Genomic DNA, 14,004 nt, shown 5'->3' with positions numbered 1-14,004 from the left:
AAAAAATAAAAAATAAAAACTTGAGGCCTTTATGTATAAATGGATACAACTAGAGGCTACACTCATAAGTGCAATAAGTCAGATCCACATGTGTGAATATCATATTGTTTCCCTAGTGTAAGAACATGAAACAATAAATGAAATCTGAAAGGCATAATAGATATAGTAAAATGTAAAACATAAAGAAACTGAATATAAGGAATAAACAATGAAGATGAGGGAAAGGAGAAAAGATAGGAGAGTTGAGATGATTGTAGTATTGATTTCCATCAGTTTTTTGAAAATAGCAGTTAATATTTAAAATTTTCACTTTATGCCTATCTTAAGATTGTCTCTTCTCAGTCCAAGGCACCCATTTCTTTTAGGTTCCTTCTTTGCCTACACAGCATATTAACAAAGTTTGCCATTTTTCTTTTGATGAGCCCAAAGTATCACTCCTCTGCCTCACAAGCAAAATGATTGCTTTCAGTGACTTGGTATTACTGTTTACTCAGATCCATGTCAGCATGGGAGACTGAGAACAAGCTTGATTCATTTCACTGTCACTTTCTTTCCCATCGACTTCCAGAAACTCTGAGACAGTGACAGAATTGGTGCATTTCCCAGAACGAGGCCGAGATTTACTTTTATCTCAAAGTTGTCATGCTTCAACAGCACCTCTTACGCTTCAAAAGAAATTTCAAATTAAACTTTATGAAATTTAATCACTGATTTGCAAGAGCATAATTTAAAGTTTCAGTGATGGTGAAGCTGCAGGAGTGTTCGCTTACTGGGTTTTAAGTTATGTCAAGGTATCTGCAGTAGTCCCATCTTCTCATATGTCTACATTTATGAACTCAAAAATTTCTTAAGAAGTCCTCTTGAGAGGGATGCTTTTGTCTAATGCCAAAACATCTTTGGAATTTCAGTTCATCAGTATTTTATTTTATTATTTTTTAATAATGTATTTAGTACCAGGTCTACAGGGTCTCACTACACAGATCAGACTCCTGGTGATCCTCCTGTTTTCAGCCTCCCAAGTGCTGGGATTACAGGCACGTACCACCACACCCAGTCTCGATCAACATCTCAGTGTGCCCTGGGGGTAAGGCTGGCACAGTGAGCCCAGGATTGAACCCTGGTCCCTGCGTCTGCCTAAGCAGGCACTTTAGTCTGATGAGCTACCTGGCTGGCCCTCATTAGCATTTTAAATGAAAGGTGTTCTTATGAACATTTCTCTTATAAAGTGAAGTCTAAATCTTTTATACATATATTTTAAAATTGCACTTGCTTCTTCTGCAGAGTGCCTGAACCTAGAGAAGCCAACCTACAATAAAGCCTTTAGACTGACTCACAAAATTTGTACCTTGGTATCTAATTAAGGAACTGTGATATAACTGTGAGCATTACATCCTGAGCATGCAATTATATTTCATGAGATATGACCAAACTATCAAGGAAATTATTCAAGCAGAAAGCACCGCCATTACACAAAACCAACGCTTCTTTTTGTCTTACTCACCATGATGCTTTCTCTTACTGGAAGTATTGATATTATTTATATTTCCAATTTATCTTCCAATGTAGAGTTCATAAATCCAACCCTACCTGTGAAAACTTGTGCACATTTTACCAACTATTATAGTTACAGCAGCAATGTCACAATATTGAAACTTTTAAAATTGACTCCCTTTCACCAAGGGTTTCAATAAAATGGAAGTCTCATTCCACACCCACACAGAAAGGTTTGGTATTATTCTATTTTTCCTTTGGTACTCAGTTTATTACACTTATATTGTACACATAGCAACAAAGAAGGGATCAAGCTTGGAAAGAACTGCTTTTCTCTGTGTGTATAAATCTAGTTCCATTGGGAAATCCCATTTTCTGTTACCATAGCAATAGAAAGCACTGCAGAGCAGGACTTTCATTATCTATCTGGGAGAAGAAATTGATTCATTTCTGTAGCATGCCAGGAAGCCAAAAGCATGTTATTTTCATGTCAGATGAAATCAGGAAGATTTCCAAATACACTAAGCAGGAGAGAAGATTAGTGGGGTCATGGAAAGGGGTAGTCTTTCTTAGGACGCTGGAAAAAACCCACTAATCAACACTCACCACTCTTGATTCCATGAGGCAAAAGACTATATCTGCCTACTTCTTCCAATTTCAGGATTTAGTAAATGTTCATGGTCTAACATTACTTTATGACACTTCATTATTGCCCACTGCTTCAGGGACTCTCTCAGCATTACCTTTATCAGGGAAGCATGAAGCCTTCTCTCTCCCTTCCCTGAGCAAAGTTTTGCAGTGTTGCAGGCACAGATGGATCAGTCCTTGGGCTGGACTATGAGGGCAGAATGGGCCGCTACTCTGCAGGGTACAGGAGAAGCAACCCTGGCCAAAGGATGTACATGTACAGGCACAGCAAGCAGGGAAGCCTCGATGTGAAGGCAGTGGCCTGGAAGTAAAGAAGCCTGTGCAGGGGTGCTGGTGCTGCGATCCTGGCTCCTAGGGTCGTACCTAGCAGTCCCAGTGACGTGCCTAGCAGTGCCACTTCTGGGACTGGGACCTTGGCCTTCACCTTCCAGGTGGGCCTGGGCAACATGAATTAAAAACAACAGAAACTCAGGCCACCAGAATCCATTCCGTTTTCCTAAGCTGCATAAGTCGCAACATACTGGTATGATCCAGCATTGAGCAGGGTCACTCCTCAAATTGGCCTTGTTAACAAGCATCATCAGTGATGCATCTGATGAGAACTAATGTGATTTTAAAAATAAAGGAATATAGTATCTTACATACTGAGAGCACTGCGTACCTGTATTGGTACAGCACTGTATTCTCAGAATATCTTCATAGCACATTAAAGAGAGATTCAGATTCCAGTCGCTTGCCAGTAGGCAGAGGAGGCTTGCTTCACTGATGCACAGGGGCCAATTTAGATTTCTAGCAAAAACTGAAATTTCAACAACTTTGCAAACCAATACTAAGCAGTTAAGTGTTAAAAATTAAGGTATATACACTCATAATAAACTGTTTAAACAAAAGTAATCTGCTCAAAACTCATTGCTTCATTTTTCTTTTACTACCTTTAACCATCCCTTGTTATCTGGAGGTTCTCTACTGCTATCTCCTCTGAAGGCAGGAATATTACAGAATGACATTTTAATTCTTCTCTTCCCAACTCCACTTTCAATGTCACCCTGTGTCTTAGTTACTCTTCTCTCGTTGCTGGGACAAATACCCGACACTCAAAATGAAGGAAGGAAAGGTTTATTTAGCTCACAGTTACTGGAGGCTTCAGTCCATACTCAGCTGGCTCCAAGGCAGAGCAGCACACAGCAGAAAGCAACCTTTCATGGTGGCGGCACAGAGCAAGTGCGCAAGGGAGGGGTAGCAGCAGCTCAAGCAGTTGGCTTCTCTTCCCACCTTACATTGTAATGCAAATCACCTGCCCCAGGGTAGGGGAAGTACTCACACCTATGGGTACTTCCCAGTATTTACCCACCTATGGGTAATCCCAGCAGTACTAAGACCCATAATCCCAGCCTTGGATTACACATAATCCCAGTGGATCATGAGTTAACACAAACTCTAGAAGTCTTCACCCCATGACTACATGAGGCTTTGGGGGGACAACGAGACACAAACCATAACACCCTGCTAGCTTGAAATCAGCCAAAACAGATTATTTCTATCAGGGTAACCATCAAAGGCCACAAGTCGGGGCTTGGTTTACTGTTTTGTTGAGTTCTAGACTTAAGAAATATGAAGATTTAAATGCGTGTCCACTTGTAGCTGTTACAATGGGAATAAAATTACAAACTGTGTTGAAACATTATTACAGTTAAAGAAGTGGTTCATATCATTAGCAAATGCCTATAGTTGTTTTATCTATTTAACATAAATAGGACTATCAACCAAGTGTAATTCAGATTAGAAGCATACATGCTCAGGGCCTGAGCTACACCAGCCACTGACTTCCTTTCTGCATCATACAATAATCTCCCTGGCATGCCATGCCAGGTGGGGCGCTCTGAGACTGTGACTGAGACTGGGCATGGTGGTGCATGCCTGCAATCCCAGCACTTGGGAAGCTGAAAACAGGAGGATCACTACGAGTTCAATCTGTGTAGTGAGACCCTGTAGACCCAGTACTAAATACTTTGGGAAAAAAAGGAATTGGGGAAAATATGGGCTCTAGATATTCCACAACATAAGGGATTAGAAAACACAATGTATTTACTGTCCTTCAGTTCTAATGATTTTTCACTTGCTTCCCTGGATACTTGTGTGAAACAAAAGCATCAACATCTAACAATGTAAGTGTATTTCATATATTAAATCAAAGTTATTTATTTCTCTTTGTGTTTAATATGCAGATGTAACTTTCATAAGTCTAACATATGAACATATATAAATCTAGTATATATTAATCTAGCACAAGTCTTTGCCTTCTTTAGTTCACAACACTACTCAAAACAATTTGAGTTCTTGGAAGACATTTTTAATGGCAATGCTTTGCATGATCAAGCTAAGTGTATATGTCAGGCAACTATTACTATCCCCCAAAATTATTTAATGTATAACTTGAAACTCTTTTTAATAAATGCTGAGCTGATGTTCCAAAATGTGTGACATAAAACTGCAAAAAATGTATATAATTTTGTTAATAATTGTCAAAAATTTATCATATTAGTATTCTGCACATTGTCGTTATTCACACTAACAATTGGTATTAAAATTTATCCTATAAAAATAAAATCATTAATACAAGTAATCTAGCATTTATTCTTCAATCATAGGCTAATTACAGACACAAGTTCTGAGAAAAATCAATGAAAGCATTCTATAAAAATTAATTGCCTATGTAGAATTTATAAGAGTAGCACTTTATTATTTGTAAATTTTATGATATGAGAACATCATGTGAATGCAGTGGCCTGGCAGTAGAGAATCCTCGTGCAGTGGTGCTGGCGCTTCGGCCCTGGTCCCTAGAAATGTGCCTAGCAGTCCCACTGATGTACCCAGCAGTACCCAGCAGTACTACCTCTGGCACCGGGACCTCGGGCTTCACCTTCCAGGTGGGCCTGGCAACTCTGATCTGCATAGATTTGTTTTCTCTTGAGCATCTGGTTAAACAGTTTCTAGTCCATCAGGGAAGAATGTCCCCTCTACTTATTGGCAAAAATACTTTCTTATATATCACGTTCATCAAACTACTCAGTCTCTCTGGACCTCAGTTTCTTGTCCATAAATGGGAATAATGAATAATGCTATCTACCTCAAAGAAGGCATTACATAGATTTAATAAGTCCTAAAACAGTGATTAATGCAGTAGTGCTCCAATTAGTGAGTGCAAATAGCTGATATTAATTAGCTGCCATGTGGCACAGCCAGGTGACAGCTACCCTACATTCTAAGCTTGGAATTGACGTTCTAAGCCAGGAAGACTCAGACAATGGCAGTGAACTAGCTTCCAAAATTTAAAAGTGAGACCACTTGCTCAAAATCAAAATGGTAAAAACCACATGCAACAGGCAAGATGTTATCTGAAGACTCACACTGAGGAGAAAGCATCTGACTCAAGAAGGGCAGGGGTTGAAAAGCCAGTCCAGGCATGAATAACAACACTAGGGAATCTGAAATCAATAAATGTGAGAACCAAGTGGTAATAGAAGGTGGAAGCTCTGCCAAAGTCCTTATAACAATGCATCAGAATTAAGACAGTATAATATTGGTATAAGGATGCCTAAAGATTAATGGTACAAAACTGAATTTAGAAATAGACCCACACTACATGGTCAACTGGTTTCAATAGAAGTGTGATGTAACTCAATGAGAAAAGGTCAATTTTCCATTATATGGAATTGGAACTAAACACTATAAAACATACACATGTGTTGAACATTACATGGTACCCCATTAATATGTATGAATTTTATATTTTTGTGTATCAGTTAAAAATTTTTAAATGCTAGAAATAACTGGATATCCATATAGGGAAAAAAAAACCTCAACTCTTAGCTTCCAACATACACAAATTTTTCTCATATGGGCCACAAAGTAAAAGCTAAATTGTACAAGTGAAGGAAACAAAACAAAATCTTATAGAAATGAACTACTAACAAATAGCATGGATGAATCTCAAAAAGGTTTTACTGAGTTAAAGAACCCTAGATCACTCAGAATATTTAGGCTGCTAATATCTTCATACAATGTTAGGAACTAAGAGACTGTTATGGTTTGTGTCTAGCTGTCTCCCGAAGCCTCGTGCAGTCATAGGGCTGGCTTCCAGAGTTTGTGATTGATTCATGGTCCAATGCTGGGATTAAGGGTGTGACTGCTACACTGTCCTGGAGTGAGTAGCCTGCATACAATATAAGGTAGAGAAAGAGGCTAGTTCTCTCGCTCCTCCCATTTTGCTCTTACTGCTTTTGCTGTTTTCCACTGCTATGAACTTTTATCCCTGTACCAAGGCCATCCTGCCTTGGAGCCAGCTCATTATAGAATGAAAGCTCCACAAACTGTGAGCCAAATAAATCTTTTATTCCTTAATGTTGGGCATTAGATTTTTTTTTTTTCCTGGAACTGGGGATTGAACTCAGGCCCTTGCGCATGCCAGGCAAACACTTATTCTACTGAGCTATCTCCCCAGCGCCTAGCATTGGCTATTTTGTCTCAGCAATGAGGAAAAAGTAACTAAGACAGAGATATTGTCTCTACTTGATGGCCCCTATTATTCAAAGCAAAAATAACCTTTTGGAGAGAGGATAGGGGGTAGAAGAATGTTACATATAAATGTCTTACTTTTCTCATTGCTGAGACAAAATATCCAACACCAAGCTGAAGTAGGAAAGGTTTTTTGGATTTATAATTTGTAGAGGTTTCAGTCCATAGTTGGTTGGCTTCAAGGCAGGGTGACATGGCAGAGGACAAACAGTTCATGGCACACACGAGACAAAACAAGTAAGCAAAGTACAACAACTGACCCTCCTTAGTTCCTTTATCTTATCCAGGCTACGCACTCTTAGGGCAGGTGGCACTCACACCCTTCATATTAGTGTCCTAGTATCACAACCTCTGAAAAGCCCAACCTATGGCTGCATGAGACTTTAGGGGACCATTTAGACACAAGCCATAACAGTAAGTTACATCCTCATGTATATTAAGAGACAATCAATCTTGTCTACAGTAGATAAAAAGAAATAATCAGCAATAATACTGTTTTGAGATGTGGAGTTAACCATCAGAGAGAAAGTAATTCAAAGTATTCTTTCAGTTAATTAAGATAATTGAAAGAATCACAAGTAATTGAAAGCATTCTTTTGAAAAGTAAATTGGAAACCAGGTAAGGCAGTGAATGCTCAGGGCTGAGCAGTGAGGCTGAGGCTGGAGGGTCACAAGTTTGAGCCCAGTGAGGGCAACTTAGTGACTCAGTGAAATCCTGTCTCCAAAAATTAAAATTAATAAATTAAGTTAAAAAGAGCTGAAGATGTAGCTCAGGATGAAGGCCTTGAATTCAATCTTCAGTAGCCCTTTCCATTATAAGGCTTTCTGTAATTTTTGAATTGTGGGTCTACGTTGCTTTTACATAAATAAAAAATTAAATCTAATAACAAAGATTATCCTAGAGAAACAAAAATGAACATACACACTCAACAGAAAGGCATCTGGTGGCTTAGAAATCTTCCAAAGGCAGGAAGTAGGAAGGGAGGTTTGATGACTAGATCAGCTTTATCAACCCCCAGATGATCTCATCAGCATAATTGTTGCTGATAAAATGAATTTGATCAGCATGGCTAGTCTCACGGTGCATTCTTTGCAAAAGCAGAAATACTGCCTAAAACTGTAACACAACAATTTGCTAATGAGAAGTTTCACTAATGAGAGGGGTCTATGCGAAACTCAGCTTTCCGGAGCTATTCATCACTCTTTTCTTTAAGCAAGAAGCATGACTCAAGCATTGAGGGTTATATCTGGCAGAAGTCCTGTTAATTTAGGATAATTAAATATGCCAGTCATGTGCTTCCAGTAAGGTCTGATTAACTACTTTAGAGAAGTCATTAGTGAATCCATCTGGTCCAATGACTTTGCCAGATGGCAAAACGTTGCTAGTATTTCTATCTTTCTTGCTTGTGAAACATTCTACCTTTACTGTAGAATAGCATTCAAGCATTTTCAGGGTAAGTCTTAATTTACTAGTTTACAATATCAAGGGATTTGGGAAATAGAAGACAAGTGAAACAACCATGGTATAGTACACCCCGAGTCACAGAACCCTGAAAATGCTGTTAAAATGAAAGGAAGTCCTCACTTCCACTTCTTCAGACTGTTCTTTCAAACATTTCAGACAGTGTTCTCTATGGGAATAGAGTCTCAAAATTACAGGGAGAAGTCACTAACTACATATCATACCCCTGAGATTTTAAGACTCAGACAAAGAGAACTTGTGGCCCGGTCTGATTTTGTTAAATTACACAGTTACAGCCATCACCAGCTTTGCCCCAAGAAGGGTCCACTTGACTTTGAGTGGCTGCTCATGCACAAGGGGCTGAATTCTGCCTCCCCATGTCTGCAAATGAAGATGTTACATTCATCCCCACAAGCTGAGCCCTCCAACCATGCTAACACCCAAGTCTCTTTTACGTCGTCTTTGGTGGTGTGAGGACTTAGATGGTAGAGGAGCTTTTTCATTTTATCTCAGAGGCTATTTTCACAAAACAGAGGAAAGCTGCAGATACACGTGAAATTTGGCTGACTTACCCACTCAAAGGTTGGCTGAATTGTTTTAGAATTGTTTGCAGATACTCCACCCAAAACTGCAGAAAATTTTTGTATATTATGTACATGAGAAAAAGACACTGAACTCACAACTTGGAAACTGCTTCATTTCAAAACACATTATTTTCACTAAATTATTAAAAAATTTATGATTCTGGGGAAAACCTCTCAAATCATAATGGGACAGATGAAGAAAGTATTTGTGTTGAAAATTTTGAAGATGAAAATGTATAAGCATGACCACAAGAACTTACTGAATATGACAAATGCAGGCCTCAATACAAATGGCTCTCTTCTTTTTTTTAACTGTCATTGTTTATTACTCTTTATAATTTCAGCAGCATCTTAAAGAGACAACATGTCTATGTACAATGAAAAACCAAAATGGCTTTGAACATCAGAAATAAGAGCTACAGGTTAACTGTATAATATTAAGGGGATTTGGTGGTAGGTATAGCTTCTGCTTTCTGCAACATGGAGAAATCACATGTATCAACATTATGAATGTGACAATAAAGAAAAAAGTCCTTAGAGGAATAAAACATGGCATCCCGAAAAATACTGGTTTCTCCCATACAGGGCAATAAGTATTCACATTTTGACAAATCTGTGCAAACCATATAAAACTTGTTGGGCTGAGGAGATAGCTCGGCAGTCTAAGCACCGGCCAGACAAGTGTAAGGACCTGGTTCAATCCCTGATGCCACATGCTGCGCCAGTCCTAGAACCCCAGGTGTGCTGTGCCAGCCACTGAAACCAGGTGTGGTGGTACACGCCTATAACCCCAGTGCTGGGGAGGCTGAGACAGGAAGATCACTACAAGTCTGAGCTGCATAGCAAGGCCCTGTACCAAATAAATAATTAAAAAGCAATTTAAAAATAAAATAAAAAAGCAACTTGTTTATGGGATCATCATCCTACCTTGATAAGAACCTTTCTAAAGATGAAGAATAACCATGAGTACTTTATAAATCTAGTGTCTATGTGCTCCACAGCCCTAGAACCCAGGAAGCTGATTTAAAGAACTCAATATGGCCAACCCGGATCATTTTACAGGCCTTGTTAGTGAATGCCCCATATCTCTTTTAGTATTTCTTTATGATGTACAGTCAGTTCTTTATCACAACACTTCCAACCCTGAATCTGAATGGAAAACAGGCAGTATTTGACCAAGTAACTAAAGAAATGGATATGACAAGGATACTGGAAAGTGCGGAAGTAGAGCAAAAAGCCTGCCGCATGCATTTTTGCACAATATGCAGAAATGAAAGAAGGTGATGACTGGGGAATATTCCCAAAAGCAGACTCTGAAGGTTTTAAGGTACATGAGTAACTTAAAGGCTCTTATTGAGAAAGCAGCCAGACCCAGGTTAAAACCCATGGCCGTAAGCTGTGGACTAAATATTGTTGTTGACTAAAGCGGTCAAATTGGCAAGGAGCAAGAGAGTTGTTTGAAGGCTCTTCAAATGCCCCTCCAAATGCTGAGGCAATCACAGAGCTCAAGGATGGGCAGGATTAAAAGAATATAATCAGGCTATGGCCAATTTTAAGCAAGCTCAAGAGACAGCACCAGAAGATAAAGCTATCCAGATAAAGATAAAGATAAAGATAAAGATAAAGATAAAGATAAAGATAAAGAAAGATAAAGCTGATACTCCAACAGAAGATAAAGGCGCAGAAAGAAAAAGAGAAGTGATGTATGCAACAATGTTTGCCTATTAAGGACTTATTTTTGCCTGAATATTATCAATGGATTGTTCCAGGCCATTGTTATGGCTTGTTCATTACTTAGAGGTGGGTATTTTGAGAGGTAGCTGGATCATGCTATGTTTACAGGTGGTTTAAGGATATGTGGCTCTGGATTAGTTCACTAACTGGTTGATCATAATTCTGAGTGTGGGTAATGGAAAGGCCCACCCTAGGCCTAAGTGACAATAGTCTTAGAGCCTAGATGGAATAAAAAGGGACAGAAAGAAGGCAGGCTGCTGTTTGCTGCTTCACTGCTTGCCTGCCTGCTTTGCTATAGACTGGCTCTCCTCTGCGATGCCCCCTTGCCATGCCCCTTTGCTTCGAAGCTGACTATGGACTAAAAGCTCTCTGAACTGCAAGCTGAAATGAACCTTTCCCTCTTTATCCTTGGGTGCCAGTTATTTTGTCTCAGCAATAAAAAAAAGATAACTAATGGCAGTCTCAGAAAACCAAACGAGAGCTAGTGGTAACTGGTAGTGGGACCCCCACAGCCATGCTGGACCCTTACGACAAGGATGTGTACCCTGAACCCCCGCGCCACACCCCAGCGCCCTCGCAGCAGATATCGCTCCTAATCCCATCACCTATTTTACAAAGGCCTTCGACCTCCTCCTGGATCAGCCTGGGACCCTTGTGAGAGATTTTGTAGAGCGGCAGCATGCCAAGAACAGATACTATTACTATCGCCGGCAGGACCACTGTGTGCCAGATATTACAGAGTGCCAGGAGAAAGGCGTCCTCTGCCTGTCTGAAGCTGAACTGCAATAGAAAAGAGACTACCTAGTTGACCAACAGATTGCCAGCATCATCCAAGAGAGACTGAAGGCCTGTCAGCAGAGGGAAGGAGAGCGCTACAAGCAGAGCTGTGCCAGGGAGCTCGAACCGTTTGCCCAGGTGGCTGAGCCCTACCAGGACCGCTATAATGACCTAGGAGCCTATTATTCTGCCAGAAAATGCCGGGCAAAGCAGAAGCAGAGGATGCTGGCAGAGAGAAAGGCTGCCATGGAGGCTGCTGCCTGAAGCCTAACCTGAGCACCCCTTGACTGACTGACCCTTGTTACACTGCTGAAATAAAGTGGTTCACCCTGGGGGGGGAAAAAAAAAAGAAAGAAAGAAAAAGATAGATAACTAAGCCAGTGATATGACAATGGGAAAATGTAAGAGTTACTGTCTCTATATGATGCCTAATATGTTTCCTTTAACATTTCATCTCATTATTTACAGTTTAGAAATGATAGTTTTCCTCTTAATACAAATGTTATAAAATAAAAAAATTACACAGTTGCATAGCCTTATAAAAATGCATTAAAATGACAATCTTAATAGCTGTCACAGTACTTTGATCATCATGCAGTTAATCTCTGATTTACCAACTCCCTAGCCGGCTGGGTCAAAGCGCAAGGCATTCTCCACACCACTGACAAAGGCAATGTTAGTACAACCAGTTCATCAACTGTTGTCCAGAGTAAATGCTTAAATCCAAGTGTTAACCCGGGGCCTGGTGCTGCCAGAGCAGCCTTAATGGCTTGACGGTGGTATGAAACAAAGGAAAACCCTAGAAAATTGTTTATTTTATTAGCACTCTACTCCCAAGCACTCCACAGCATTGACTTCTCAGGCTAAGCATTAGGTTAAACTGAAGCTCAACTTTTCTAGTAAAGCCAGATTAAAATAGCTCTTTGGGAGGCACTGATGTGCTCCAAACACATAAGTTTCATTACCATGGTACAGTCCCAGGTGTAAGTGTGAGACAGAAAAGAAATTAACTTGGTCCTGACCTTACAAAGAAACTGTCGCCATAAAGGGATATTTCTGTGCACCCAAAGTTTGACTGTGTTCCAGACTAATACACCAGCTCACGTGTAGCCCATGCTACAAAGAAAGGCCTCACCTCCAAAATAAACACATAAGTAAGTAAATAAATAAATAAATAATAGTTGACTTTGTTTTGATGATTTATTTCCAAGGATGCTCCCTGACCAATGTGGTAACTACGGATGCCTTGCTGTGGCAATTCAGCAACTCTCACTTAAATACTTTCGTTATTTTAATCAGGGTTATCAGGACCTCCCCTCCCTTTCATTTGTTCCTCTTTCTTTTCCTCCCTGTTCCTTTTAAGTCTGCCTTTTATAGGGTGTGTCATAGTCTTCCCAGTAGCTCCACGAGTTTGGAGAGGAGGAGGAGGGTGGGAAGATGTGTGTGTCTCCACTACCTGTCACCTGGGTTTCCACCTGAAAGACCATACTTCCCCCTTGATTCTCAACAGTGTGGAGTCTGTCACTATGGAACTATCCCTGGGACTCTGGAATAAGTGGCTATTAAAAGTTTTTTAAGATTCTGTATGTGGGAGTATGTGTTCCTTCTGAAGAAAGAGAGGACTGCGTTTTTCGAAAGTTAACACTTAGCATGGGGTCTGAGACACGGTTGTTCTCCATAGCAGCAATAAGTGATAAGACTCTTCATCAAAAAAACTAAATTATTAAAATTATTACCAAATAAAAAATTCAAAACCTTAGAAGTAACAGATAAGTTACTATGATTTTTAGATGTGTAAAATGAAAACTGAAGTGATTACCCATGACTGCCTTTTTCTCCTTTGCCTTGTCTGGAGCACTAGCTCTAAGTCCGCCAAGTATCATTATTTTTAAAGAACATTAACTACAAGATTAGGATTTGGATCTTTTTTCATTAGTGACACCAGGAACAGCGCACTGCCTGATAATCAATGAATGCTTGTTGAATGAGTAAATAACTACATGCAGCTCCTGATTCTGAAAGAGTTAGACGGCTAAAAGAAATTAAACGATGTAAGTATCCTTCATACACATAATTCATGGCACAAATTCTATAGGCAAGAAAGAACACAATAAATGCCATTTATTTTCAACAGTAATAGTTTCCTCCCATATTAATAGTTCTGTGGAATCATCCACCTCAAAATCCAACTTTTAAAAGTGCTGTCCACAGAAGTAACGGCATAACATTTTAACTCATAAGGACTCACACTTTTCTAACCAAATTAAGTACCAAATAAGAAATAACTAGGTTTGTAATACTGGTCTTGAAAAACTGTGTATTTGATTTCTTGCAATAGTTTATTCAGAAAAAAAAAATGTTACATGGAAATGAAAAAACAGGGGCTGGGGAAACGGCTCAGTGGAATAAGTGCTTCCCTGGAAAGGGCAAGGGCCTGAGTTCAATCCCCGATTTTGCAAAAAAAAAAAAAAAAAAGAGAGAGAGAGAGAGAGAGAGAGAGAGAGAGAGAGAGAGAAATGAAAAAACACTCCTGGAAAGCCAAGAACCCTGCAGACAAGAGTGATTCAAGGTCACTGATTTTCCTTTGCATTTTGGTTCCACACAAGTGGTTTCATGGGGAAACAGCTTCACTTCTGTTCTATTATTCCACAAATAAAAAGACAAGCATACCCACCTTAAGGCTGGGACATGCAGCAAGGTCCTCTTCAATACCTGACTCTACACTAGGGCGTC

The 14,004-nt window shown here is 39.7% G+C and overlaps 1 protein-coding gene and 2 pseudogenes across 1 annotated transcript in view; 2 read left to right on the top strand and 1 right to left on the bottom strand.

Annotated features, from left to right (window-relative positions):
- Positions 1-14,004, bottom strand: part of Eml6 (echinoderm microtubule associated protein like 6) — a 275,911-nt gene that overhangs the window by 179,747 nt on the left and 82,160 nt on the right. The gene's annotated exons all lie outside the window — the stretch shown is intronic.
- LOC111817062 lies at positions 4,983-10,488 on the top strand (annotated as a pseudogene).
- On the top strand, positions 11,009-11,547 carry LOC101565622 (annotated as a pseudogene).

The sequence above is a fragment of the Octodon degus genome, unplaced genomic scaffold, assembly GCF_000260255.1.
Source record: "Octodon degus isolate 3935 unplaced genomic scaffold, OctDeg1.0 scaffold00048, whole genome shotgun sequence".
NCBI classification, from domain to species: domain Eukaryota; kingdom Metazoa; phylum Chordata; class Mammalia; order Rodentia; family Octodontidae; genus Octodon; species Octodon degus.
The sequence above is the reverse complement of the archived record's forward strand: the minus strand, read 5'-3'. Positions and strand labels throughout refer to the sequence as shown.